This window comes from Tympanuchus pallidicinctus, unplaced genomic scaffold (genome assembly GCF_026119805.1).
Source record: "Tympanuchus pallidicinctus isolate F22 unplaced genomic scaffold, pur_lepc_1.0 scaffold12, whole genome shotgun sequence".
NCBI lineage: Eukaryota > Metazoa > Chordata > Aves > Galliformes > Phasianidae > Tympanuchus > Tympanuchus pallidicinctus.
Window position 1 is genome coordinate 4,816,389 of NW_026294637.1, and position 27,327 is coordinate 4,843,715.

Genomic DNA, 27,327 nt, shown 5'->3' on the forward strand with positions numbered 1-27,327 from the left:
TATCTGTATGAAGAAAGGAGTTAATATGACTGCAAAGTTTGGGTTTGATAAATGTTACCCATTCAGCAGATAGTGTTGCCCTTGATAATATACCCAGTTCTTATGCAGATCTTGAAGATTATTTCCCTTCTGAAAATTACACCTGGTGGAAAGCTATTGCTTCTTTTCAAAGGCACCTCCTGTTAACCTTTCTGTTTGTCTAAAGGAGTGAATGATGTGGCGAAACAGGCTACTGCCTGCCATGAGAACTGGTTGGAAATGATGTTGCACAATCCTTTTCCTCCTCCATGTCACCAAAATGGTTATTTTATTTCACTTCTCTCCATTTCTGTCTGTGTGGCCTGGCAGACCTACTGGAAAGAAGCCTAGAATAATATTGTCTCAGCTAGCTGATAGGTGTGAGGGCACCTGTGGGCAGATAGAACTTGTGTCTGTATCACAACTTAGTACACAAAACTCAAAATTGTCATGAATTTGGGACAGTCTCCAATTTCCCCTGAAAGACTTGGAAAGCGATGAGCAAAATTAAAAAGCGAGGAGTTGATTTTCTTTTTCATTAGTTCTGGCAGCTTCCCTTAGAAACACACCCATGCTCAGCAGTATCATTCTTTATTTAGCTCTGAACAGACTGAAGGACCTCAGTGAATTCTTCCTCCCTCCTCCTTTGCAGATAATAGCGATGATGCTGCCACATATTTTGCAAAGTGCTCTTTTCTGGAGCTGAAGATTGAGTTGCATCCAACGCGATAGACCCCACTGGCAGCCATGTGTTCTTAGCAGAGACATTTCTTTACCACGCCAAGTTATTTTTAAGTCTATCTAATTTCTTTCTTAATTTTTTTAAACCAGTACATAAAAAAAAAAAGCTATTGAGTCGCTCAATCAAAGTTAGTTTATTGCTTACCCAAGTGTTTAATAAACCTATTCCAGCTCTGGACATAGCTTTAAATACTTCATTGACTGTAACAAAGCAGATTTTTCCTATCAGACCAAAGTGGCTCTAGCTCTAGAAACTATAATTAAGCACTAATTATGAGCTCTACTGGTCAGATAGCAGAAAGCAAGGTCCATTGTGCGACTGGCAGAACTGGCAATTAAAAGAGATTATTGTTGTCAGAAATGGAATAAAACAAACAAAGAAAAAATTAGGAGAAAGGGAAGACTTGCAATTGACCTGAGTAAACTTTGCTGTGTTCATGGGCTTGGGAGATGATGACATCGTGAACACAAAGCCTGAAGATGTGATGGGACAGAACAGATGTGGGAAGTTTTTCTGGAAAAACATTAGTTGGGTAACAGGTTGTGGAGTCGCATTCTGTTCAGCTTCACTCTTCTAGATTGGTAGAAAATACCTTAAAGTTCAAGACTGTGCTTAGAACAAAAATATTTTCAAAGCAAAAAATTTGTCTTTACTATTCTACTCATTCTTGCAAAGCGTTCGGGACCAGAGAGAGCTACGTTGCTCTTGGGCTTAAGAAATAGAAAATGAAATTGAAATAGAATGAAGAATAGATTGACTTCCTAGGAAGGGGGGGAAAAGGGCCTTTTACAACAGGTGAAAAGGAAGTGCGGTTTTATAAATTCGTTCCATTTTAACGTGACTGGCTTCTCTTCTAACTTAGGCCATTTTTACACTGGCTTAACTTGATTGGCTCCAGTGGAGTTTTCAATTATGGCAGATACCACTAAAGTGTTATTAACAACCTGCTTGGAATTTCTCTTGAATGTCTGAAGCTGTTTCTGAGCTAACAACAGTCTCCTTTTTTTTTTTCCCCACTACTTCGAAGTAAGATGTTCATTCTGCAGGAAACCTTGATGCCCTCTTGAAGCAGAAAGCTCAAAACCAAAATGATGTGACTTTTCATATACAAATTTTAAATTTCCATGGGAAATAGTTTCCAATTACCTCTAGTGATTGCTATGCTCGTCACAGTTCATATATTCTTAGACCTGATGCAGTTGTTCATGAGAGCCCAAAGTCCCTTACACTCACGTGAGCACATTACAGCTTCCTGGAACACTGCTTGGGCTTTTAGGTGATGACTGGGAACTTGTCCAATATCAGAAGGTAAAGGGCAAACAAAGCCATGGAAATGACAATATTTCCTAGTAGCAGTCAGGTGCCTCTGTCCCTGGTTTGTGATTGTGCCTAAAAGTAACAGCACTTCTCTCCTGTCTTTTTTCTTTTTTTTTTTTTTTTTTTTTTCTTAAAGCAATTTGGATCTTTTGGAAGAAAGAATTAATAAATTTCAGATGTTCCTGGTGCTTCTGTGCCAACTGGCACTGGAGGGAGCTGGTAACCTTGCCCAACTGCACTATATATAATTATTAATTAGAAAACAACATGGGAAGCAATGATCCTCTCCTCTAGCATAAACTGGAGGAACTCACTGAAATCATGGTACAAAAGAAAATTGGTTTTACTAGTGTACACTTGAGAGCAAACTTTATTTTACTTTGACTACTGGATCACTGTCCAGAATGGAATGATGGGAATTAATTGGAAAAACTTGGGTGCTCATTTTATAAATCAGCTGGCAGAATTCCTGCCATAATTAATGGGTCTGACTGGCAACTTTCCACGAATACACACCCATTTCCCACTGATTTCCACCACACATACATGCATTTTGACGGAGCTCAACTTGCAAAGGGATGTATTTAAGACTTTATAACTGTCCCAGTGACAGCAAGTTCTAATTTAGAACTCCTGTGTAATACTTGTTAGGAAGTTTTAATATCAAAAGGGCAGCCAAGGTCTTCCATGAGAAATTTCTAGACAGTGAAAGAAACTAATCCTTTTTAGTGATGTTTGGCTTCTCCTCTGCGGTAGCTGATCTCTGATTTCATATTTTATATCCATGGTTTGTTAATGAAATTTTCTCCTTTAAAGAGTAACCAGGCGAATAGAAAAAAATTAGCTGATACTTTGCAGTAAATGTTTGAAGTGAAATTCAAGTAGCAGCCTGAGGCTCACAGTATGTAAAACCAACTACCAAAGTTTTAGGGGGGGCTTAATCTATTTTTCCTTCTCAGGGGACCTCTGCTGTATTAAATTCTTTGGTTGAAGAGAAGCAGCCAAGTTGGCATTAGAACTGACTTAGCAATTTACATCTTTTGAAAAGGGATTAGCAGATTTCTAACATTCCTGGTGCCACTATGCCAATTGGCACTAATAGGGTTTGTAACCTCACCCATCTGCTCAGGTCTACCTGAAGGGTGTTCTGGGGCTCACTATACTTTCTTCAAAGAGAAAGAGAAGAGCAAATTAAGCAGCAAGAAAATTTTTTATGTCCACACATAGTGGCATTGCTGTAGTTTGTGGTGCACACAGAGGAGAGAGGCTTGCTTCAGGCTCATTTGGGTTGATATTTTTTTTTGAGTGTTTTAAAATGCTTTGATGTATGTGAGGCAGTGTCTCATTCCAGTGCTTCTAGAATGGAAGCCTGAGCTGGATTTCATTGGAGTTTCAGTGTCATAGGGGTGGGTTTCATCCCTGGATTTCATCCTGGTCTAAGTTAGAGCAACTTGTAGCCCACTGAGGTACAGTGTCAGATCCAAAATTTGGCACAATTTTCTTCTGAAGATGTAAAGTCAACCAGTAAGGAATATGAGGCATGAGTTGAATTTGGATGTTCAAGTGTTCCTCCAAAGTTTTCCTGGAATGTGTAGCAATGCCTGTTTTTAGCAAAATATTCAACATTTCTTCGGTTTATTCCCTGGTGAGTGGTTGGGAGCCGCGTTACATTTTAATGTATGTTTTTTTTTAATACTCCCAAGAAGTCTACTGATTTTCCAGTTGTGAGCAAAATGCAATCTTCTGTTTTGTGGGACCATTTCTCATAGGTATGTGGAAGGCTGACTGGAGGAGGAAAAAGGGTTGTGCAAAATTCCCCAGTGGTAGAACAGGCACTTTCTTAACTGTTCTGAAGGCAGCTTAGCTTGAGTTTAGTATCACCCAATAAAGTTATTTTGCAATTGAAGATGCCCACTTCCTTCATTTTTGGATAAAAACAAGAGGATGTGACACCACTGCAGTTATACAGACTACCAGGTAGTTCTTATCCAAAATCAGGTTCAGGGCCTCCCACTGTGCCCAGAAAAATGGGGAGCTCAGATGGTCAGAGCAAACCCTTCTCAAGGCTCCACTGGGAAATAACAGTGCAAATCTGTGTATCAGGTATGAGAGTAGGAGCTTATGTTATAAATAAATTTTGATGGGTGTTTGCTTGCTGCCTTCCCATACAGTTTTTTTATATTTCTTATGTACATTGTCTGATATTACGTGCTTATAAAATGTCAGTTTTTTTAATAAAAGACCACCTGTTTGCTTTCCTTTTAACACTCCTGCAATATTCAAAGCCATATAAAACTCTGTGGGTACTTCTGTTAGTTTAAATAAGATGGGCCAAAGCCAGCCTGTACTGCTCACACCAGATTTCTTATATGAGCTGGGACTGTGACAATGTGTGCAGAGTAATTGAGGATAGGATGCCAAATAGCTGTAGCTGATTTCTTTCTCCCACCAAAGCTTTTCCTGTTTGATCTGCCTGGCTGCCTGCTGGCTGGGGTGCGTGCGTGTGTGAGCAGAGGTAAAGAGGTAAGGGAAGTGCTTTCTGCACATCAGTCACGAGAAAGCTCTTTGTCTTCTTTTCTGAAATAAAAAAAAATTGTAGCAGGAACTTCATTCAGCTGCTCATTTGGATAAATCCAGACACCCTGGTGTCTAGTGAATAGGAAGCAATGGGAGGTCAGTGTGTCTCAGTGCCATGGGAGGAGAGGGTGGCCGGAACTCCACAGCAATCAGAGCGCATATGTGTCATAGAATCGTTTGGGCTGGGAAGGACCCCTAAAGGTCATCTAGTCCAACTGCCCTGCAGTGAACAGGGTGTATACACATACAGACTGCTGGTATCTAACACTGTCTAGAACGTGTGTATGACGTGTGCACATGTGTAAGGCTACTGTCATGCAGTGAAAGTAGCACCTTCCATTCACTGAACTGAGAAAGAAGAAATTCAAATTAAAACCCCTCCAAAATTACTTGAAACTATCCTGAATTACTAGGAAGGTAAAGCAATGGCCCAGCAGGGAGTGGAAAATGTAATAACGACAACTTTTATGCCTAAAGGGAAGGCAGGAATGAAATCAGTAAGATCCAGTGGGGCCAGGTGAGTAAAGAGTCAGCCAAGCAAGGAGTGTGAGATGCCCAGAGGCAGTGCAATGTGCTGGCAAGGAGCCACACTGCCAGGAGAGAGCAGAGGAGTGTGAGATGGAGGGAAAGGAAAGGAAGAGAGACAGCACAGCTTTGTGGGCAACAGAGAGGTCTTCTGGTAGCCCCTTGGTGCTATATGCAGGTGCAGGAGGCACATGAAGGCAGGAGTCCACAGAAGGCTGCTGCAAGGCTGCAAATATCATAAGCTTACAATAGGAGAAAGGCAGGGAGAGCTTGGTTGGGGCAGGCAGCACTGAAACTGACTGTGGCTGTCTCATTTCCATCAGCCCATGAAAGGCAACTTGAGAAGCAAGGTTTATGTTTGCCCTTGGCTGTTTCATGGGGGATTCGTTAAAGGGAATAAACTGGCAGTAGGTTCAGATGGATGTGGCTACAGGGACAAAAGCTGAATATGATGTACTCAAAAATGACATTTGCCTGTTGTCAAGCAGATGTGGTCTGCTGGGACCTGTTGCTTTGGCAGAAGGTTGGTGGGCACTGCAGGGAGGATGAATGTAGCAGTACATGATCAAACCTCCACCACAGCCACCAAACTGCAAACCAGGCCCAAGCAATCCCTTACTCAGGGAGATGAAATGTTTTAAGGGATGTTATCAGAAGACAACTGAGCATTTCTGGGTTCCTGGGGTGAATTTGCAGCTCTGGCAGAGTCTCTAAGCTGTTCTTGGCAGCCTGGCCTATGTAGAACCACAGATACTCAGGCCATAAAAACTTGACTCTTCCATCTCAACACTGCCTGATCTTTTTCTCACTCCTTTTGCATCAGCTTTTTAAAAACCCCAGTGGTTACAAGGTGTTGCTGTGGCTGTCTGTTCCCAGTGAGCTAGGAAATGTGCAAAGGCAATGAGAATGATCTTCATCCCCTTTACAAAGCCCTGGCTGGTCCTCACTTACGGCCAAGAGAGTTTTCTTCCCATTCTTCCCAGATGGAGCACATGATCTGCTGGAGGCAGCTCAGAACCATCAGCTGGCCTGAGTTTGCTTGGAAAGAGGGTAGTAGAACAGGGCTGATGGGAATTAACAGGTTTTAGGGGTTGGTGTGGCTGCTTAGGATGCCATTGTAGGCATAGCCAGAGCCGTTTCTTGGATTTTATGGCATTTTGTTCTCTGATCACAGATAGCCCAGAGATCTGCAGAGCAGGTTGATTGAAGGCCTTAGGACATGTCAAGGGGAACAAGAACAGGACAGAGTGCCAGCATGCTGGGCAAATGGCAGGAAGCCTGGCTTTATCAGGATGCTGCAGGCAGGAAATGATTTGAAGTACACAGCCTTTTCTTGTAGTGTGATTGAGGGAAGGGAGGAGAGCAAAAGCAGGAACAGCTGTGGCTGTATTTCAAAGTTGGTTTCCATCTTCTCTCCAGTGTTACTGCTTTTGCTTTCCCTATCAAGAAAACAAACAAACACAAAACCAACAGAAACTGCTAGACATTTCTAGTTGCAGTGATTCTCTTTCTTCCTTTCCTGCTACTTTTAAGGCTGTTGGCCAATATCAGAAATATCCAGAGGGGGTTGTTTGGAAGCTGAGATCACCTCTATCTCTGGTTCTTATGGACAGTCAAGTTGTCCTCCCTCCACATTGCTACCCAGGATGGCCAGCTGAAAAGTTGGCTTGGGTGGTTAAAATGCAGACACATGCTCTGCACCAGAGATGACAAACCCTTGGCTTTCTTCACTTTCCTTTTCCAGCCTCTCCCCTGCCTGCCTTCCTTCTGCAGTAATGTGGGAACTTTTTCTTGGCTGTCCTCTTCCCCTTGGAGATCAAACACCAGGCTCTACTGCTGAGCTCCTGAATTTATGACAAGTACCAGCTTCTTCCAGCCTCAGTTTCCATTAAATGTGTACTCACAGGAGCTGTATTGGGACCATTTGTTTTGTCTTTTGGCACTAGCTCTTTTACAAATGAGAACCATAGCAAAGGGCAAACAGTCAAAAAACTGGCGAGGCAGAAGTACAAGTGTTTCACTGCTCTGTTTCTGATGGGAAAGTCTTTGTAGCCCCTAGGCCTGATGTTAAAACTTACAAACTCCTACACTTGTAGCTGTTGTGTAAAAAGCTGTTATTGCCCTTAAAACTAGTCATTGGAGTTGAAAGATAAATATTATTCTATATCTTATTGAATAAAATATATTATATCACAGGTGATGGAGACAGATTGTCTCAATAAATTCTGATACTGTATTCGGAGGAAAAGTGGCAATAAAAATGCTGATGACTTGACACAGGGAGAATATTGAATGTCATTAACATGTTATTTCCTCTCTTCTGATATCACTGTCATGTTCTTCCCACTGTTATAATCTCTATCAGTTGTGGAGTTTTTTTTTATTTTTTTCATTTCGCTTGTTTGAATGAGAAAAATGACTTTTTTTCAGTCTTTTATATTACTCACTACTTGAGAAATGATTACAGATATGAGGTCACATCCTCAAATATAGAAATTAAAACGAGGTTTGATATTTAACAGTACTCTATGCATGGGCTCAAGAGAAACCCTCAAGACTGTCACTATCATCTGATAGGTGATTACGACAAAGTCACAGCCATCTGCATGGTAATAACAGCAATATCTTGCTGTTATAAAATACTCTGAAAGCACTTAATGAAGGTAGTTGACACTGTTCATTTAGTGATGGGGGAAGCGGAGAGCTGGGAGGCAAAGCGAGCCACCCAAGGTCATTTGGTGGTCCAGTGGCACAGCCAGATTCCTGCAGTGTGCTCTGCCTCTACCAAGTGAAGATGTATTGCCCTACAACTGCAATGGAACTTGATTTATTGCACACTGCAACCACTTTTCCCAGCTCATGTCGAACTATACCTGTTAGAGCCACAGCCCAGCAAATTTTCAGTCATTCTTTCCAAAGATACTTGTGGTTTTATCTCCTGCTCCTGTCTAGATCTGGGCTCTCTCTGTAAATACGTATGTTTCACAGTGAGGTTTGCGTAGCTGGGAACGTATTTGTGTGTAGTCACGGAATGAGCTTCTAGGAAAACAGCAGTAAGCCTGTCTTCATCCCTTTTACCCATAGTAGAATAAAGCCACCATTTTTCAGAAAGCCTGAATCTGCCCAGATATTCCCATTCTGTCGCTCTGTGCCAGGAAGCCTGTTGTGATAGCCCTACGGGTAACTGAGATCAGCTTGTACCAAAGAGTGTTTGGATCACGTGGGTTGTTTGGCATCCTCGTGAGAGAATATGCTGCTGGCCTTGAATGATAGCAATTAAAGGTGCAAAGAAGTCGTCTGCCTATTTGCTAGAGCCAATATCCAGGCTGGTTTCCTACTGTAATCTTGTATTTTATCCACAGCTAATTGTGAACGACTCCAGGAATACCCACCGCTTCCATTACAGGACTGTTTCATGCACTGTTATAGTTTGTCGTCAGATAGTTTTCAGCAATTAAATTCTAAATTGATTTCACAGTTGCAGATGCTGCTTTTGTTATTTATTTTGGTCCTCACCTGTCCAAAGGAATGGCGTGCCTCAGTCTCTTCACAAATAGACACTGCTGCTTGGTTGAACGGATTATTTTAAGAGCCTGAAACACAGATTTTTACCTGGAAGTAGTGTGTCAGACAGCTGTAACAGAGTTTAATTCTCATGGAGCCTCAGAAATAATACTGATGGATTTTGAATAGGGAAAAAAAAACATAGATCTTTTGCTAAGTGCCACGGTGTCTACAGTTTTCTATTTGTCCTGGTGTCTTGCAGGAAGGAGCGTTATTTCTCAACATAGAACAAACAGAAGACAGAATTAACTCCATCTTATAGCTGCATTACCACCCTGCTATTCACTTCCTGACTTCAGCTCAAGTGCCTACAGGCCCTGTCCTGCTAAGGTAATGAGAACCTTTCTGATAAGGTAGATATGGGGCCAATAAACCATAAAAGCTTTATGCCTCAATTTACCCAGGTGTAAAATGGGAATAAAATTCCCCATGTTTTGGAAAGCGCTATTGTAAAGGTAAGAGGAGCTAGCTGCTCTGTAAAGCTACAGACTAAAATACTATACAGGTGCTGAGTACAAAGCAGACCTCTAATAAAGTTCTCCTTTGCTCAGTTTGTCACCGTTTTTCTACCATGCATCCTGGCAGTGTGTAGCTTCCTTTTTTTCCCTCTCTTCTTTTTAACCTACGCTGGGACTTTTGGAAATAATTCACTTTTGAGGTGATGGTGTACGTCCTTCTTGCAGAAGGATTGGCTTTGGGACAGTTAATTCAGTGACAGGGAAAAAGAGATATTCGCACCATCTTGGCACCACATCATTATTAACATGCAAGCAATTCCCCCTTTTTTTCTTAACATATAAAGAGAACAATTGAATTTTGCGAGACAGGGCTCTTAATCTCCACGATCAGATTCTTCACGGCAAGGAGGGGGTGTAAAAGTTTCTCTCTTGCTCTGTCTCTTCATGGCACATGGTCCCAGCTGTATGACTCCGTTCATGAATATGCATGAAATCAGATATGACATTGCCCTGCTCCCATTAATAATCTTGTCATCTGACTTGTGCAGCATTAAGCTTCAGCCCGTGGCTCCTCATAGCGAATGCAGCCTGAAGGAGAGGGAGGGAGGGGAGGGGAAAAAAGGCCATGCCTTTTTTTATTGGGATTAAGTGCTTGAAAATTTTGGCAGAGGGTTGCCAGGAGAGTGAGGGGAGGGAGAGAAAGAGTGAGAGAAACACACAGGGACAGAGAGACGAGAAATCCTCGATGAATGCGTTGGCTTGTTAGGAGCCCAAAGCGGTGGGTGTAATGGTATGCGAGCTGACCTTGAATATAGCCACTGTGGGTTGCCCCAGCTTTTTTGTAAAAGAAGCATTTGCAGCAGAGGTTTGGATTTCAGGCTTTGCAGTCATCAATCATCTCAGCCTATTCTCCTCTTTGACAGCTCTGTACAAGGCCTGACATTTGACACCCAAGACCCCAGGACTTACACAGAGGCACAAGCGGAGGCCCTGGGGAAGAGGTAGGGAATGGGGAGAAAAAAAAAACAAAAACAAAAAAAACAAATCAGGAGAGACATTTGCCTTTTTCCTTTTTTTTCCTTTTTTTTTGTCTTTTTTTTTTTTTTTTTTTTTTTAAAGAAGCTACAAAACAAATTGTAACTGTAATAGGAATTGATTTAACAGAAGAAGATCGCATTGAGTTCTGCTCCCTGCTTTGCGCAGGTTGTGCTGATAAGGTTGATCTGAGGAGGTGGGAGAAGAAAGGAAGGCATGGTGATGTTTGGGGGAGCAAGATGGGGCTCATACCCTCAGTTCTGGGATTACCCACCTACCCAAGACATGTGCAATTTTAATGCAGTTAACTTGCACTTGAGAACTTTTAGGCTGAGAGAGTGGACCAGCCATCTCCATGAGGGTCACAGAGCTGTTGGGGGACACAGGGAGAGCCAGGCTATGCCGAGGCCTGGTTGCCCAGACAAAATTTCAGCAAGCCTAGTTATGAAATTAAGTGAATGAGATGCATTTCTGGGACACTGGGACTCCAAAGGGCACCAACCAAAACCAAGTACGATTTCTTAAAGCAGAGAATTGTTTTTGGGTAAGCCTCTTTGTGCAAGTAAGTGTTTACTTGGGCTGGTGGTTACAATTGTTGTGGTTTGGTGTTTCTAATGCAGATTTTTTCTTTTTTATCATACAAATGTTACAGCATCATTCTGACCCAAGAGACTTATTTCTTTCGTGAGTTCAACCTTCATTTTTATATTAGGAAATGAGGATGCCCAGCCCTGATTAAACCTCTTCTATCTACACATTCTCCTATCTCTCAAACTCACTTGTAATTAATAATAAGAAAGTCAAGTCCTGTTGCAACTCCATGTGCTGTTAAACACACTGTTTGGTGATGCATTGGAACAAGCTGCCCAGGGAGGTGGTAGAGTCACCTTTCCTGGAGGTGTTCAAGAAGAAGTGGCACTGAGTGACATGGTTCAATGGGAATGGATGTAATGGGTTAATGGTTGGACTGAGTGATCTCAATGGTCTTTCCAACCCTATTGATTCTATGATTTTAAACTAGATTGCTTGTGAAAGCCATCCATGGCTTGCTGCTCCTCCCATCATAAGAAGGGAGCGATTTCAGGTGCTTCTTTTGCAGATGAGTTCAGACACAAGGGAATTCCTTGTGAGCAGGTGGAATCAAGGATGTGAGTGCAAGCAGGCAGGAAAGGACACAGCAAAACATTTTTCGTTGAGATTGAGCTCTGCAGTGGCACATAGCATATTTCAATGGGTCGGGAGGCAGATGACTAAAACTCTGCCCTTTCTGCTAACTGTTGATTCAACCCAGAAATCTGCATCCAGACGGTGAATTTTGCTGACACAGGAGGTCAAGTTAAATAGTCTGGATGATTTTCCAGGAATGTCAGACTGTTCCATTAGGAGAGCTTGGGTAACAGAATGGTTTATTTGGAAAAAAAAAGTCACACTTCCCTTCAGGAATTCTCCATACATTGCTTTTGATCTATGGTGCATTTCTTTTGTCTTTCACTTTGTGCATTTGCTGTTTGCAAGCCTGTGATTTCACTGCCTGAGTCAACATGTGTGTCAGGCAACACCGTTTCTCTTTCCTGTGTGGATAACTGAGAGGTATAGAAATAAATGAAAAGTTTGTGTACGTCAAATGTTTGGGGAAGTGCTTCCAGAGCATTTAACAAACTTTTGCTTTCCATAAACAAAACTGCTTGCTCAAATGAACCTTCCCGGAAAAGGGTCACACATGATGTCAAAGTGAATTAGCAGCTTTTTATGTGAATGAATGTTTGCAAACATTGTTCTGCGGTCCTGCTTCAAACTAGTAATCATAGTTGCAGCTCCACATTAGGAAAATCCTAGCTCACTCTATAGGACACACATTTACTGCTTGCGGGGGTTAGGATGAATATTTTTCCCTCCCCCAGCTACAGGGGAGGGAAATGCTCTGAGGACTTTGAGGGTTGCCTTCCTCTAAAGTATCAGGGTTTAGCCACTGCTGGAGGCGTGATACCAAACTTGATGGACCAACAGTCTGATTCAATATGGCAATGCCTCTGCTCCTTGTATTTTTCAAACTGGCTTCTGTGTGCACATGCCCAAGCGGATGATTTATCGCCTACTCAGATACGCTCTTGCATAGAGAAGGGCAGGATCAAACACATTTTCTGTGTTTGTGTGTGTATGTGCATATGTGTCTAGAGAGAGACAGATACGAAGCAGCCCATCAAGGCTGTTTTCTTTCTCCACTTTGAATTTAACCCAGTGTGTGACTCTACCTGTACCATACTGCTTTTCCATTTCCAACTTTCCATTCAATGATACATACATTTGTAGGCTTTTTACTTTTCCGGTTTGTGTTAGGGATAGAGGAAAGTATTAGAGGATATGTATCCATGCTTTGGATGTTTATTTCGTTCACTGCTTTACAGGCCCAAAGAAAATCCCACCAACACCTTGCCACAGCTGCACACCTGACACTTGAGTCTCTTTTCCCCCCTAGTTCTGCACTGAAAATGAGGAATTTGCAACATTAAAAATGGAAAGTCTTAATCTATTGGGAAATCCTTTGATCCATAAAATAAAAAAGGGGTTTTTTTCTTTTGCTCATCTGTGAGCTTTTGAAAAAGATTTAGTTCAGGTTAGCTGAAAAGACCTGAAGACAGGAGTTTGAAAATGTCACCCTAGGTGGAATTAATTACTTTTTAAGAAATGAGGGAAGTGTCATTATAACACATTGCCATCAATTTGGTTTTATGGCAAAACTTCAGAATTCTTTCCTCTATAGGGGGATAAAGGCAAAAGCATGTGCTGCTGGTGGTAGCACACCCATTGGCAACATTAGGATTGCTCCCCAGGCTTCCATCCCAGCTTCAGTTTCAAAAAGACAATTGATTATTCTTCCATATCTGTCTATACACTCATATATTTGTTTATATAGCCCTTAGCTGCGTACTTTTCAAAAGTTAAAGTTCTGTAAGTGCAGATCCCTATTTAATCCCTAACTATCCATTGGAAGTTCAGAAGGAGGGATAGACTGCCGTTCTCCGTAAGGCTGGAACAACTTGCTTTGCATTTTTACATTCATTTTTAAGTAAAAGCTCAAGTTATAGATTTACAGGCATGAAGAGGAATGAATGGCAAACAGTCCAGATGCTTCGAGCATCACAGGTACTGAGTACAAAGAAAAGTTGGAAATAATAAATAGAGTGCCAAAAGAAAGGATGGGGATGGGTGGGGGGTGGAGGAAATGCTGAAGAGCATTAAGGTCTGGAGTGATATCACATAAAGATGTAACAACAACTTTGTGTGCCTGGCCCCTAAGAGAGTACTTAAAAATATTAATAAAAAATAGGATAGGAATTGTCTAGCATTTAAATTCTTTAACTGAGACACAAAAGCACGGGCAAAACACAAATCAAAGTGTAACTTCTTGCCTTCGACGCGATACAATAAGAGCCAGTATGTTGTTATGTAGTACATCATAAATGTCTAGGGATAAACACAGGAGACCAAAGGAAGAAAGGATGGATCATTTTTATTTTACTTCTTTTTTGTTGTCTGTTTTACTATTTCGGTTATGTTTTTCTCTATAAAAATGATTATTATTCTCCCTGTACCACCACTATTGATGTGAAATTATTGCATAAGTGAAGACTAAGGGATTCATTTCAGCAGCGGCAGCCTTGTTCCTTGTAGGTGCTGTCGAGGCTGGTGAGAGGGGAGTCTTCACACCAGTGCCGAGTGTGACAACAAATATATGTGAAATATTGCAGATAATTTATCTGCAAACAGACCAATGTGACTTTCCCTCTCAGGCCCCCCAAATGTAATAACCAACTGTGTTCAGCTTCATTCAAAATATTGCATCTTTTTCCCTCACGCATGGGTGGGCACTTCATGATGCTAAATAGGACATTTTGACTGCTCGTATCTGTACCTTGGGGCCTACCAGATCTGAGGGCAAAGTAGTGCCTGCTCATTTGACTTGCACAGCTGCAAAGCTTCCAGCACAAATGCTGCCCGAGCGCTTCTGCACGGGGGTAGATGTGATGGCACATTGCTCAGCTGAAGAGGAAAAATAAAGAGACAATGAACTCCCAGGCTTTAGTGGAATGAGCCGCCCTCCCCAAGCCTGTGAGATTAAAGCAGTGGATTTTCAAGTAGTTCTTCAGAGTGACTAATTTATATGGATATCAAGGATTCAGTTGGAGAATTAAAAAAAGTAGCTAGGGGAAAATATGATGCTCTCTAAGTCCCAGTGGTATGCCACATTCATTTTACTAGAGAGTTTATTCTTTAGTACTTTCATGGATTGACATGAGGGAGGAATTCGCATGTCAGGACAGATAAAATCTCCCTCCTGCCAAAGGAGTCTATTCAGACATGCATGTTAGTAGGTTGATAACTTATTCTGTATTGCAGAGGACTCAAAGATAGACATTTCTCCTTTTATCTCCATCTCTGCACTCCCTGCATACTAAAGATACGGAGAAACAGCAAGATACATCTTAACTAGCCCTCTCAGAGAGGAGAGACTTTTTCTAGTCCATGCCAAGAGATGCAAACTTAAAGAAATAAGGTGTCACACAGACTAATAGCAAATACATTAGCAATGTTTATGCGCATAATTTGAGCCCAGTGTGAATAGTGTTTAAAAGATACAAACCTGGACTTTGTGCTTGTTTGTGGTTGATTCTTTTTTTTTTTTTTTTTGGCCAAGAAAAAGCACAATATTTCAACTTTCCCGTTTCATTTTACTCTGCATAAAGCATGTGAAATAGGTTGATAAAATGGGGAACAAATGAAACATGTTGAAGAATCTGTGTTTGGTATATTTTCCAACTTCTGATGAAACCTTAGTGTTTGTCTGGAAGATAATTCCATTCTCCTAACGACTGAGGAGTTGAGGTAAACTTATTCCTTGACCAGAACCATAGAAGTATATTTCCTCTTCAAAACAGATTTAAAATTCAGGAATGTTTTCTCTTATGCTTAGGTAGATCATCATATTTTTGATATGCTGGAGGATAAATCTGGTGTGATTTTAGGGTAATTGATTTTTGAGTGCATTAAATTACATGATCATCATTTCTAGGGTCCCCATTTAGAAAACAGAAGATGGACATCCCCCAGATTATAGCTCAGATCACCCATGAACGGCCCCTTGGCAGGACCTTTGCCTCTGTCCTTCTCCTTCCAGAGATGATGCTAGCTGAGGAGCCTCCTCTGCTGGGCACTGTGGGGTTTCATTTGTGGGTGTCAGACAAATCAGACGGACACAGAGCTTCTCTGCGCTTTCTCACATCCTTGCCACTCTGTTCCCTGTAGCAGATTTCTCTTATTTTTAGACAGCTCATATTGAGATTAAAGTGGTTTAGAAAGCATTATATATAGATGTGTATACATACCTCAAATATTTGCCTAGATGTATCTTATCTAAACTTCTACATGCATCTGAATTTCCCAGGCTTGAACTATGTTTTGTGTAAATTGGTGTTGTCTCACTGTCTTTGAGTAAGCTTATTTACGTCAGCTCTGGAATTAGGTCCCAGTATTCCAGCCAGCACTTAGCTGCAAGAGTCAAAATAACATGGAGACATACTGTTTTCCTGTTATCTCTAACCTCACCAAAAACAGAAGCTAATAGAAACATTGTGAGAAAACTGTATTCTTGCAAGATATACTGCCTGCTTAGGAATTTTAGATCTGTGTCTGTAAGAATGTGCAGCCATACCAATCCCCAAACTTCAGCGTAGTTTTCCCTGATGTAGTAGCAACTCATTTTCATTTGCCTATCCTAACACTGAGGTTTTGTATCTTGTTGTTTCAGAGACCTTCAGACAATTTTTTTTTCTTGTGCCGCATCATTTGCCTGTATTTCAAAGATGCCTGAATGGAGAAATGTAAAGCCTTCTTTTTGTTGCCCCCTTGGGAAATGCAGTCTGTACTGTGGTCCCTTCTAGGCAATACTTTACTTCTACCTAAAGTCCAATCCAACATGATTCCATTTGGAAGTAATAAGACTTTCCCAGACAAGACTTAGTGAGGAAATGATTCACAGACATAGACAGACAGTTTCAACTTCAAGATTGTTTTATTGTTATCATCAATGATAACATCTGATCACATACCTTCCAATGATTTCTCCTTTGTTTATGTATAACTTCATGTGAGTGATTGTAAGCCATAGATGATGATGTCTCAGTATGGATAATTGCACATAAAAGGTAAGGAAAAGGGATGCAAAAGAAGGTAGCACAAGTGACTGATTTAAATTCGGCCATACATCATAAAAATTCCATAGTTGCTTCTGTCATTCCTTATTGAATAATTTTTCCTGTTATTACTGACCAACTAATATATCCTTCTGTGTTTTAAGAATATTTTAGAAAGAGACATTTCATCAAGGTGAGTTCAAAACTGTGATTGCAGCTTTGAATTGTTCTTCTCTATTGATCTTCATGTGATTTACAACCATTTCCCATCAGAAAGTTCTCTCCTGCTTTACATCAACCAAATTTGGGGCACAGTTTCATCCTGGCAGAGCACACCTGCTTTGTGTCCCTCATGAAGGGAGATTAGTCTCCAGCTATGTGAATTTGCTGCTCGTTGGCTCTTTTCACTGTAAAACCAACAAAAACATTCTGCATGTTTTTAGGTGAAATTGCTCAGAGATTTGTAAAACGATTTTGATCTTGGATCTGAGCCTTCCATTAAAGTGCTTGACTTGCCTTGACCACTGTAATTTTAGAAAGCTGACCCTTCTCCCTTGCAATTTACACAGTATTTTTAGCCTAATGCAGAATTTCCCTCTTCTGCAGCTGGGAGGAGAATATCCATCATTTCCAGATGTGGACATATGATCCAGGTGCCAATTGAAGGTTTTTTGAAATCATATGGTTTGGCTTATGAATTTGGATTGGTCAAGAGAGATTTGCTTGAAATCCTTGAGAGAGTGTGGCACCTCGCTGACTTGAGAGGCATTTTAAAATAAAACCCGAAGTTAGATGCATTTTATAGGGAGGCTTAAAACTTCTAAAATATAAATCTAAAATATTTATATGTGAGCTACGATGGAACAGAAGTTACGACCTCATATGTGAATGTCTAGGATTTGTTTTTCCCTTCCACCAGCCCACCTGGAATGATTTTATCTTTTAGCTTTACCTCGGGCTGTACCCAGGTTAGCTTCTGGTGACTTATGGCTCCATCAATCTGCACAGATATGTGCTGTGCTCCTTCAAGGGAAGTAGTTCATCTTCTATATGACTGCATCTCCACCTCTTCCAAAGTTCAAAGAACCCAGGACAATTGCTTATTTGGATGGGCTTCCAGTAAGTATAGGAGATGTTCCCCTGCCTTCGCCTGTGAATCAGGACTTTCTGCTGAACTTTGATACAGACAAAAACTTTCAGTCTTCCATCCCCTATTGAACTTGGAAGACATGCGGTGATGGTGATGAAATATCAGGTGAGATTGCTCAGTCTGTTTTAAGGAGCTTTGAACTGGAAATGGATCAATTTAGAGTTCTTTTCTAAAGTCAAAGGAGCACATCTTTTATGATCCATTTCCCATGAACTAACAACTGTTCCCTATCCAGCAGACAGTTTACTTGTAGCTATTTTGACTTGCATTATTCCACTTAATGAAGATAAACAGAAGTCAGACACAGGAAAGCCACAGAATGAGCATGAACGGGAAGTGTTCCAAGTATTCAGCATTTACTAGACAAAATTGGCCAGTTGTTCTTCTTGCTTTTCACCGAGGATAAAAATCCCTGAAAGATAATAATCATCATTGTTTGAACTAATATAGCACTTTTATCCAGTGATCTGAGAACACTTCCCAAACATTAACTGCACTGAGAACAGCCCTGTGATTAGATTCATATTATTTAAAATACCTGTTTTACAGACAGCCAAACTTGCAGGTCACTCAGAGGTACCATGTCTTCCCATGGGTCACAGAGTCAAAAGATTACGGAGGATTTCTGACTACTATTTCTATTATTTCTGTGACACTGCAAAGAATACCTAATACTGCTTACTTGAGTTCCTTAAATTATTCATATTAAAGAGACTTTTGGGATGAATATATTTTCTGCTTATGTCTACCTTTTTTAAAAATTGCTTCTTTTTTAGTGATTATTTGCATGACTGACACTGGGACGTTACATCATTTAAACTCTGTTCATCTTTGTAATGCTCGGGGTTTTTAATTGATGAATGATTAGCAAACTTGATCAAATGTTATTCTTTAATATTCTTGATTGGATTAGTATAGTATTTTTAAGTCAGGAAAGAAAGAGCATCAAGCATTTAATTCCCTCAAGACTACCTTTTTGAGAAAACCATCGTTTTTTTGGCAGGAATATCTGTATCTGAACAAAACCTACTTGCCTGTGTGTTTCTATAAAGCAAATAATAGAGTGGCATGAGCATGGGTGAAAAAAATATCCTGGATTAACATGGGTGCTCACAAATGCTTTAATCTACCCAATTCCAGTGACAGTACAATTAATAACTGATTATGAACAGACTTGATGCAATAACTGCCACCAGAGACAAATTAGAAGTCATCAGATGACTTCTTAAGGCAATTTAACAGCCTCATTTAAAGGCCCACGTTTTAAGACGTTACCTAGCCTTTTTGTGCTGCTGCTGTACTACGTGTAGTAAATGGACTATGATAGTAACATTGAAATCACTTGCACTAGCAACCTAAATGGATTGTGCCCTTCTTAAATCTGTATCCTACAAAAAGCACCATATTATTAATTTTTTTAACAAAATGATCACCTGTTTAATAAAGCAGAGGCTGGGAGGGTGAGGAGCTGTATACGAAAGTCATTATTCTGGTGGACTTCATCTCTTAGCCCTTTGTAGTATGGCAGGAACAAATCCTCGAAATTGAGCTCTGATCAATTAGACAAATTTTAAGCTGGAGAGATAAAAAGGATGGAGATACAGGTAGACATTGATTTGAGGGCCAAAGGCATAAAAAATGTGATTTAGAAGATGCACTGAGACAACTGTTGATTTGCAGAAACAGTGGGTAGAGCACTGACCTGGAATTTAGGGTCTCTAGGTTTTATTCTTGATCCTGTAATTTTTTGCAGTCTGACCTCTAACACTTCACTTTCCCCTTTATCCTCAAATCTTTGGGCTAACTTGTCTGCTGAGAATGATCCTGTTCAGACCTCGTCCTTCCAAAAGTGCTTTTGCAATGGCTACCTCCACATCTGTATGAGCCTTGACCTAAGTGGGACAGACAGGTTTCTTTGAATTACAGCAGCATACAAGATGGCATAAAACCAGAGTCATTTAATGGGGTAGGTCTCAGTGTTTTAATTAGAAAGCTCAAAACTACCTCTTTATTCTTTCACATAAAGTTAGATTTGAAGCAGATGATCAACATTTATTTATGCATGCATTCAAACAAGACAACATTGTAACTGAGAAAGCTTAAAGTTTTGTGTTTAAAAAAAAAAACACAGTGACAGGGCTATTTGGGAAATGAAGTCATCTACAGAAAAAATACTGAGACAACAAAGCAGCCTTCCTGTGTTTTTGGAATTACAGCGTGCCATCTTTAGCATTTATTTCCCTAAGAGCTTGCCTTTTTTTTTTTTATTATTTTTTTTAAATTTTATTAACAGATGTATACTCCTTTCCATTGGTGTTTATTTAAACGCCTGCCAATATATCTGAAATCAGCACATTCTGAATGTTGATGCACCACCTTGCCTAATTGACTTAGCTGGAAAATAAACAGTGAAAGGCTATTTTAGCAGCAAACTGGTTGATACAGCTACTCGTTCCCTACCTTTATCTAAGTACCACACAAACGGACGAGTAGTGGTGCCCACAGCATGGACACAAGGTTGCTACATCCATTTTGTGCAGCCTTTGGCATTTTAGGGACTAACTTGGTATTGCTGTTGAATCAGAAGAATAACATTTTATCTCTGCCTCTCTAAAACCTTGATAGCATCAATAAAATGTAATCAGAACCATCAAGGCTTATTAAAAGCTGTTATTTTAAAAACAATGGGTTCCTGCATATTCACAGTAAATAAGGATTATAAGGCTATTCACGCAACGTGAATAATTTGCTGCTAATAATATTGACACTCAATCTGTCTGCAAAATGTCTCTGTTAGCAGGAAACAATCACACTGGGAGGTGTTAGAGAGACTTTGCAGTTGAGTGGCAGAGTGAAGCAATTAAAAAATGGTTGGGAAATGTATTTGAAGTTTGAAAAATTGTTTTTCTGCCTTTTAAATGTGGAATGTTAGAAACTCAAGACTAATGCATCGTTACAAGGGGAAAAACTGTTTTCTTCTAGTTTGGCTTTTTAAAAAAGAAAATAAAATGTCGGTTTATTCACCAAAAGGGAACCAAGTTGGAGCATACTGGCACAAAAAAGCAGAAAGTAAAGATCTTCATCCAAAAAACTGTAGACCTTTGACCATACGATTGGTGCCAACCCCTGATCTACGGCATGGGGAAGCTGATGCGGTCTGTTAGATAGAAAAATGGGGGAAGGTCCAGCAAAAAGACATGCAGAGGACATACTGAAATTGATATTTCAGTTTCAGGTAGGAGATGCTCTTTCCAGACAAATCTCAGTTCTGACATGATCTTTTGTTCAACTGTTCACCAAATGCAATGATTTCTCTTGGGAAAATATTTAGCTGATGAAAACAGTCATTTTTACCCAAATTGGGTTATGAACTGATACATCTTCTTGAATGAATACTTTGGGGGTTTTGCATTAAAGATTTTCTATCACATATTTCAGAAGTTAATATTAATTTTTGTTAACTTAGAACAAGGGTTACTCCAGTTAAGCTATTTTTTGAGCTTTTATCCATCATATGAGGGTATTATATGACTACAGATTTCTGCCATTGATATAAAAGTGTCCTAATATATTTATGTTACAGGTGTCCTCTATTAGAACATGATTTTTATACTATATCATTAAAAAGAATATGAGAATAATACAATGACAAAATATGGATTTTTTCATGTCTTTGGTCAGGAGAAATTTTTAAGATAAAAGAATAGTAAATCAAAAAATTTAAAGCAGTAAAGAAGAGCCATTGGATTAGACTTAATGTAAAACAGTTTGATTATAATAGAACATTTAGTGAATTTAAACAACAGCAAAAATGTTTCTCTGTGTTATTGATTATGGTTCAGAAGGTGATTGCAAGAATTTTTTTTTGCTGCCTTTTCTTTTTTATTATTTTCCCCTCATAAAACTTCTCATTTTAAAATTTGCGGGCAATGGCATTTTCTTTTTCCTTCCTTTCTTTTTTTTTTTCTTTTCTTTTTTTCTATTCTCCAGCTTGGCATATTCTGTGTTCTTTTACTATTCATTTGCTCACAAATACTATTCCGGTCAAACTCTTACTAAGGTGAATTAGTAGGATTTATAGTATTAGGCTCTGAGAGAACACGGACAATCAGACATAAGAAAGCCCATGTCCAATAAGGTTATTTCTAAGTCGTACTGATATGAGTTGCCCAAACAGTTGAACTTCTTGTGTGCATTATGTACATGGGACATACGAAGGGAGGAAGCACAGGAAAAGGAAGAATGTTGTGCTCTTAATATTGGTTTTCTAGAGAACTGAGGTGAAGCAACCAAGGCTCAAAATTTCTCCTATTCAGAAGCTAAAGGCAGGAAACTCTTGGTTTGAGTTAATAAGAGGAACAGAAATCTTTGCTGAACAGAATGACACCCCCAAATAACTCAGATTTACTATTCTTATGCAAGTAAATCTCCCATGGATTTCCATGTGAATTCTGTCTCCTCAGAGCTGAATGGTGGCTCTGAAGATATGCCTGTGTTCAAGACTTGCTTTGAACACCCAGGCATGTTGCAGGCAGATAGGAGAAAATTGGATCTCATCAGGAAATGGCCAGTGCAAGAAGAGGTTACAAGTTTATTAACCTGATGAATAAAAAAAGTAAATATTTGGTGTAAAATCATCAGAGATTACACTTGTAAAACTTCTAATTCAGCTATTTCTCCTTATAGCTGTCAAAATATGTCTGGGATAATCTAATACATTACACATTTCAGAAGCTTTTGCTTTAACTTAAAGTCCAATTTTTTTTTCCTAGCAAGATTTTTCCTTTCTCATCAACCTGTCTTATCAACAGCCTACGTTTTTGTCTGTATGAGCTGCCTTCTCAGCTGTTTATTTCCATAGCTATCATTGCTTTGTGTTCTCAAAAAGCTTTCAAGGTGCCTCAAACCAATTTTTAAAACAGTGGCAACCTGATGGGCTGAATGCCACATGGGTAATTACTGACGGACTTAAGGAATGAGTTCTGCTTGGGTAACAGAGTCTCACATGTGACTGCAGCCTGTCTCTGCTGCTTAATAGCATTTCTGGAGAATGGTAGGGCGATGTGTTTCAACTGAATTTCAACTGAAAGAGGTGATAGGTAGAAAAGGAGAGCAAAGTAACATCAGGGAGCAGCTGCTCCCCAACTTCGCTACCTTCACATGAGTCAAATAACAACATTTTTCTAACAAAATTGAAACTACTAGAGGCTTTGCCTGCAAAATTTCAGTACTGAGAAAAACATATATGTATCTATAAAAAGCATACATACATACACATTAAGATCTTGTTAATCTAAAACTAAACAGACCATATTAAGTGGTTTTGTACTCTCTCCTTTTCTCTCACTAACTCTTTGCCCTCCAGTCGAAGAAGGATTTATCTCATACATTTCAAAAAAGTCACCTCTCTGTAACCTACAGTTCACTCAATCAAGGCTTAGTGTAAATAATCAGTATGGAAAACACCAATCAGCTTTGAAGAGCTCCTGGATTTAGGAGGAATACACTGCTCATGTCTGTGGAACTCCTCTGGGAAGCAGAGAAAGGAGAATGTGTCTTGATTTATGCTGCCCTATTTCTCAGTTCTGCCAGCCTTTCTGCTCTGTCCACTTCACTACCGTCAGATGCTGTGAGACAAGCATATGGTGTTTACTTCTCTGACTGACATCTCTCTGGTTTTCCTCACTTCTCAAGAGAATCCTTTCTTGCCAAGTCAATTTGCAAGGGCTTGGATGTAGCCATGGCCCTCTGGTCTGGATCCAAACTATTCCTTATTTTCCCTTGGCAAATGTCGATAGAGGACAATCTCCTTCCTCACTATATATAAAACCAGTGTTTCACCAAGGGAAATCCCAATCCAAGGAATAGCCCAACCCTGTGTGTCCTTCGCTACCTCATTCACTTGGGGCTGTGTGAAGATGCCACCCAAACAATGTGAAAGCTCCCAGGGAGCTCAGGGGTTGGAGAGGAGATGAGCGGCCTGAGTCCCAGGTGAGGGACTGCTGGGAAAGCCTTGCCAAAGGGCTGTGGACAGCCACTGGCATCACTACTGCAGCTGATGGAGGCTGGAACGAAGGAGAGTTGCCAAGCAAGGGATTTTCATTTGCTTTAGTTTGTGAAGCTTAAACAGAGCTTGGCTTGGGAATGGTTTTAATATACCAGGGAGACCCCCTCCCCACTTAGAGAGTCAAGATGGGCACGTTTTAGGATGAAATTTTTAAAAACTTCAGCTTGCTTTTATGACTGACTTCTTATGCTTCATTCTTTTGCTTTTCTTCCTTCTATCTGCTCCCTCCAACACTCTGATCTGGTGGCAGTGGCATCTTTATCACCCTTATCAGGTCACACGTTCTTGACTGTCCCTTTGAAGTGTGATTTCCTGTGTCTAGTGGTCAAGAAAGGATACTGGGCACTGCAGATTTCCTGCTGCTTTTCCTCTGTATCTGCAAGTTTTCTTTAGTTTCCTTCCTGTTTTTCTGCTTCACTTGTTTGTGCTTCCCCTTGCTGACCAAACCTGCTTCATTCCCTCACACAGGTTCTCCCCCACCCCTAGATCATTATCACCCATCTATTTTTCTTCACCAGTATCTCAGAATGATCTTTCCCCTTTCTCTATTGTGCCTTATCCTTTCCATCCTTCCTTCCTTCTTCTTTCATCTTCTTCTTAATCTTTTTTCAGCTGTTCCTGACTCATGTTTTCTGGTCTTTCTAAGATGTTCTTTAGATGAAGTAGAGAAAAGCATGAAAATGAACCAGGTGATCCTTTGGGATTTTGTCCAAAGCACAAAGAAAGTAGAAGCAACATTAATTTTCAAATCAATGGGATTTAGGACAAACTTCCAGTTCTTGTGCCTCCTGAATGTTTACTAGCTTTTCTAGCTCTCTTCTGATGCCAATTAGCCATCATTGACATGTTTGTCAAAGTTGGAAAGAAGACCTTTATGGAGAGATTTCTTTTTGTTATCATTATTAAGAAAAAGAAGGCTCTGAAGAGTGATTTAGCTTTCACCACTAACAAATGCAATTCCCCATTTCACTACAGGCTCCAACTCTGCATTGGGATTTTCCAAATCTGCAATGTATGAAATAATTCAGATGGTTAAACATTATTCAGGGGCCTCCCAATTATTCCCACAATACCTGTTAGGAAGACTGAATGGCTCTGGAGGTTTTTGTTGTTTTTTTTTTTCCCTCTGCTTTTAAGCAGATTTTTGTCTTTCAAGGCAAGGTGCTGATTCACTTAAAAAACACACAGCAACAAGATCAGGCTTTCTCATGCACCAGCGCAATCTGAGTGCATCCAGGCACAGGAGGAGTTAGGAAAACTTAATTTCAGCCACGATGCTGATATTTGGCAAACGAGTGGTTTTATGGCGCTTCATGCGGCTCTGTTATTTATTTATTTATTCTTGCAGCTCCAGCACAGTGCCTTAATGGGGTGAGCTGGGCTATCGCATTAACTTCTTTATCCAGCTGGGTACAGATTTGCATCCTGCTGCCACTGGGCAGGATAGGATCTGAGCTTGCTTGCTGGGCACAGCAAAGCTCGCATACCCAGCTGAGCTGTAGCTTACCAGGGGATACTTCCCCTCTTGGAGACACAAATGGCAGCTGCTTTAGGCAATAGGAGATGGCCTTGGCATATCCCTGCTCTGTCAGGGAACATACTGTACTTTGCTCTCACCAGATGCTCATGGTGTGTTATCATCCCGTTTTCACTCTAGGAATTATTGGCTGAAAAAGCACTAGGAAGGCTGGGGGTGAAGTGAATTCATATTTTATAATAGAGGGTTTTTTTGGTTTTTTTTTGCAGCCTTTAGAATCTGATCTGAATCAATGTCTTCCCATTAAAAGAAGACTTTTTTCCAAACTTTTCTGTTATTTCAGACCATTACACTGATACTCTTAATACCCTGAATATCTCCAATCTTTGCTTTCCCTTTATCTTCAGAAAGAAAAAAGAAAAAAAGAAAAGAAAAAAAAAACCAACACAATAAAAGAAGAAAGGAGTAATCCAGAAGGATTTTTTTCTTCATTTGATTATTACTAATCTGTAGAGAAACAAGAATGAAAAAAATAAAGAAGGGAAACAGAAGAAAAGAAACAAACAAAGTCAAAACTTCTGATTTCAGCTTAAATTTCTTCCCTCTTTTAACAATTAGTAGTGCCCGTGAAGAGTTTTTCTGCAAGATATTGCAGTCTGTGTGGAGGAAACTAAAAGGCTCGCTCTTTTTGAATAGGAAGGTGCCCTGCTGCCTGTGAAGGGAGTTTTCAGGCAGGGAGCCTTTGCTGTTGTTGTTGTAGCTGGGTAGCAGCGCAAGACAAAAGGGGACATTGCAGCTTTCGAGCTTTGAGGACTGGGGGCTGAGGAGGAAAGGAGAGAAGAGCATGATTGATGGAGTTCTGGTTGGCTTATAAAGGGCAGCCGGGAGTGCAGGGAAATAATCAGGGAAAAGGGCGTCCCGTACTGGCTCTCTCAGAGGGGAGAAATGAATCCTGCACCTCTGCATTATTAAGTTGTCAGGTGGGCTGATGATGAAAATCTGAAGGTCAGGCATAACAAGAAGCACCTTATGGGGGGATCATGACCTTTCTGGAAGTGCTACACTCATGTTTATCTGCACCTAACCCTTATCCACAATTCTTCATTTGATAAGAACATTGGGAGAAGGGACAGGGAAGGGGGGAGGGAGAGGGAAGTCCTCATCATATGTATAAGCAGTGTGTGAAATTAGGCTTCCTGTGAAACTGATTGTGGATGCTCAATTCACAGTGAAAGATAATAAACCAAAAGGACACACGAGGGATGCAGGCAGAAATTGTTCACTACAGTGGAACTCAATAAAGGGAACAAGAGCTTTCCTAAATGACAAATTTGGTACAGCGGTGCTAAAATCAGGATTCTCCCTGGCACCACTGCAGCAATTTGCTCTCAGCTCTACCACTTTTTATTTACTTTGGATGTCCTAATAATGTTAGAGAGTGGCTTTTTCATCCATTTATTTATTTATTTATCCCCAGCAATGTTTATTCTTTAACTGCTTACTCTAAACCAAAGAGTCAAGGTGAAGGACAATGAAACGTTAGATTCCAATTGATTTTCTTTCTTTAGTTTCCATATCAGAAATGAGTATAAATATAAATATATTCCAGGGTTAGATGCCTGTCCTGTGCGTGCCTTATTGACTGCTTTAATAAATGTCATGACCCCTTCTGCACACGCATGCACGCACAAACTCACACATGCTCACAATCAAATGGAGGCATTGCTGAGATATAAATGTGGTAATAATGGCAGTCACGTGGAAAATATTCCAAACCTAAATCTTAGAATATGCTAATAAGATTTTTATTTCACTCTGATTTCCAGCATCTTGATTTTGCTTTTCAAATCCATAATGTATTTAAAGCATGACAAAGTACACTTGTGGAAAAGTGAAGTCAAACAAGACTTCATAATTATTGCAATATATTCACTTTTCATGCATAATCCTTTAAATTAACAATACAATATATCACCTCTACTGCCACTAGAGGCTAATGCACCTCTATTGAAAGCTGTGTTAAGGAAAGTTATGTCCTATCTTGAAAAGGCACATAACCTTCCAAAATACTAAATGGCAGTAGGTTCCGATCCTGTAATTCTTGCATACTCAAGCAGCCTCATTAGCCTTGATTTTCCCACATCAATGGACAATAACCTATTAACTTTAATGGATTTACTAATATGTACTGATGTGAGATCAGAAT

General features: G+C 40.1%; 1 long non-coding RNA gene across 7 annotated transcripts in view; it reads left to right on the forward strand.

Annotated features, from left to right (window-relative positions):
* The window catches only part of LOC128075335 (uncharacterized), a 367,001-nt gene that overhangs the window by 215,954 nt on the left and 123,720 nt on the right, over positions 1 to 27,327 (forward strand). For all 7 annotated transcript variants that reach the window (XR_008203768.1, XR_008203769.1, XR_008203767.1 and 4 more), the window contains exons 4-5: positions 8,946 to 9,073; positions 10,125 to 10,202. This is a non-coding gene — a long non-coding RNA (uncharacterized LOC128075335). The remainder of the gene's footprint in view (positions 1 to 8,945; positions 9,074 to 10,124; positions 10,203 to 27,327) is intronic.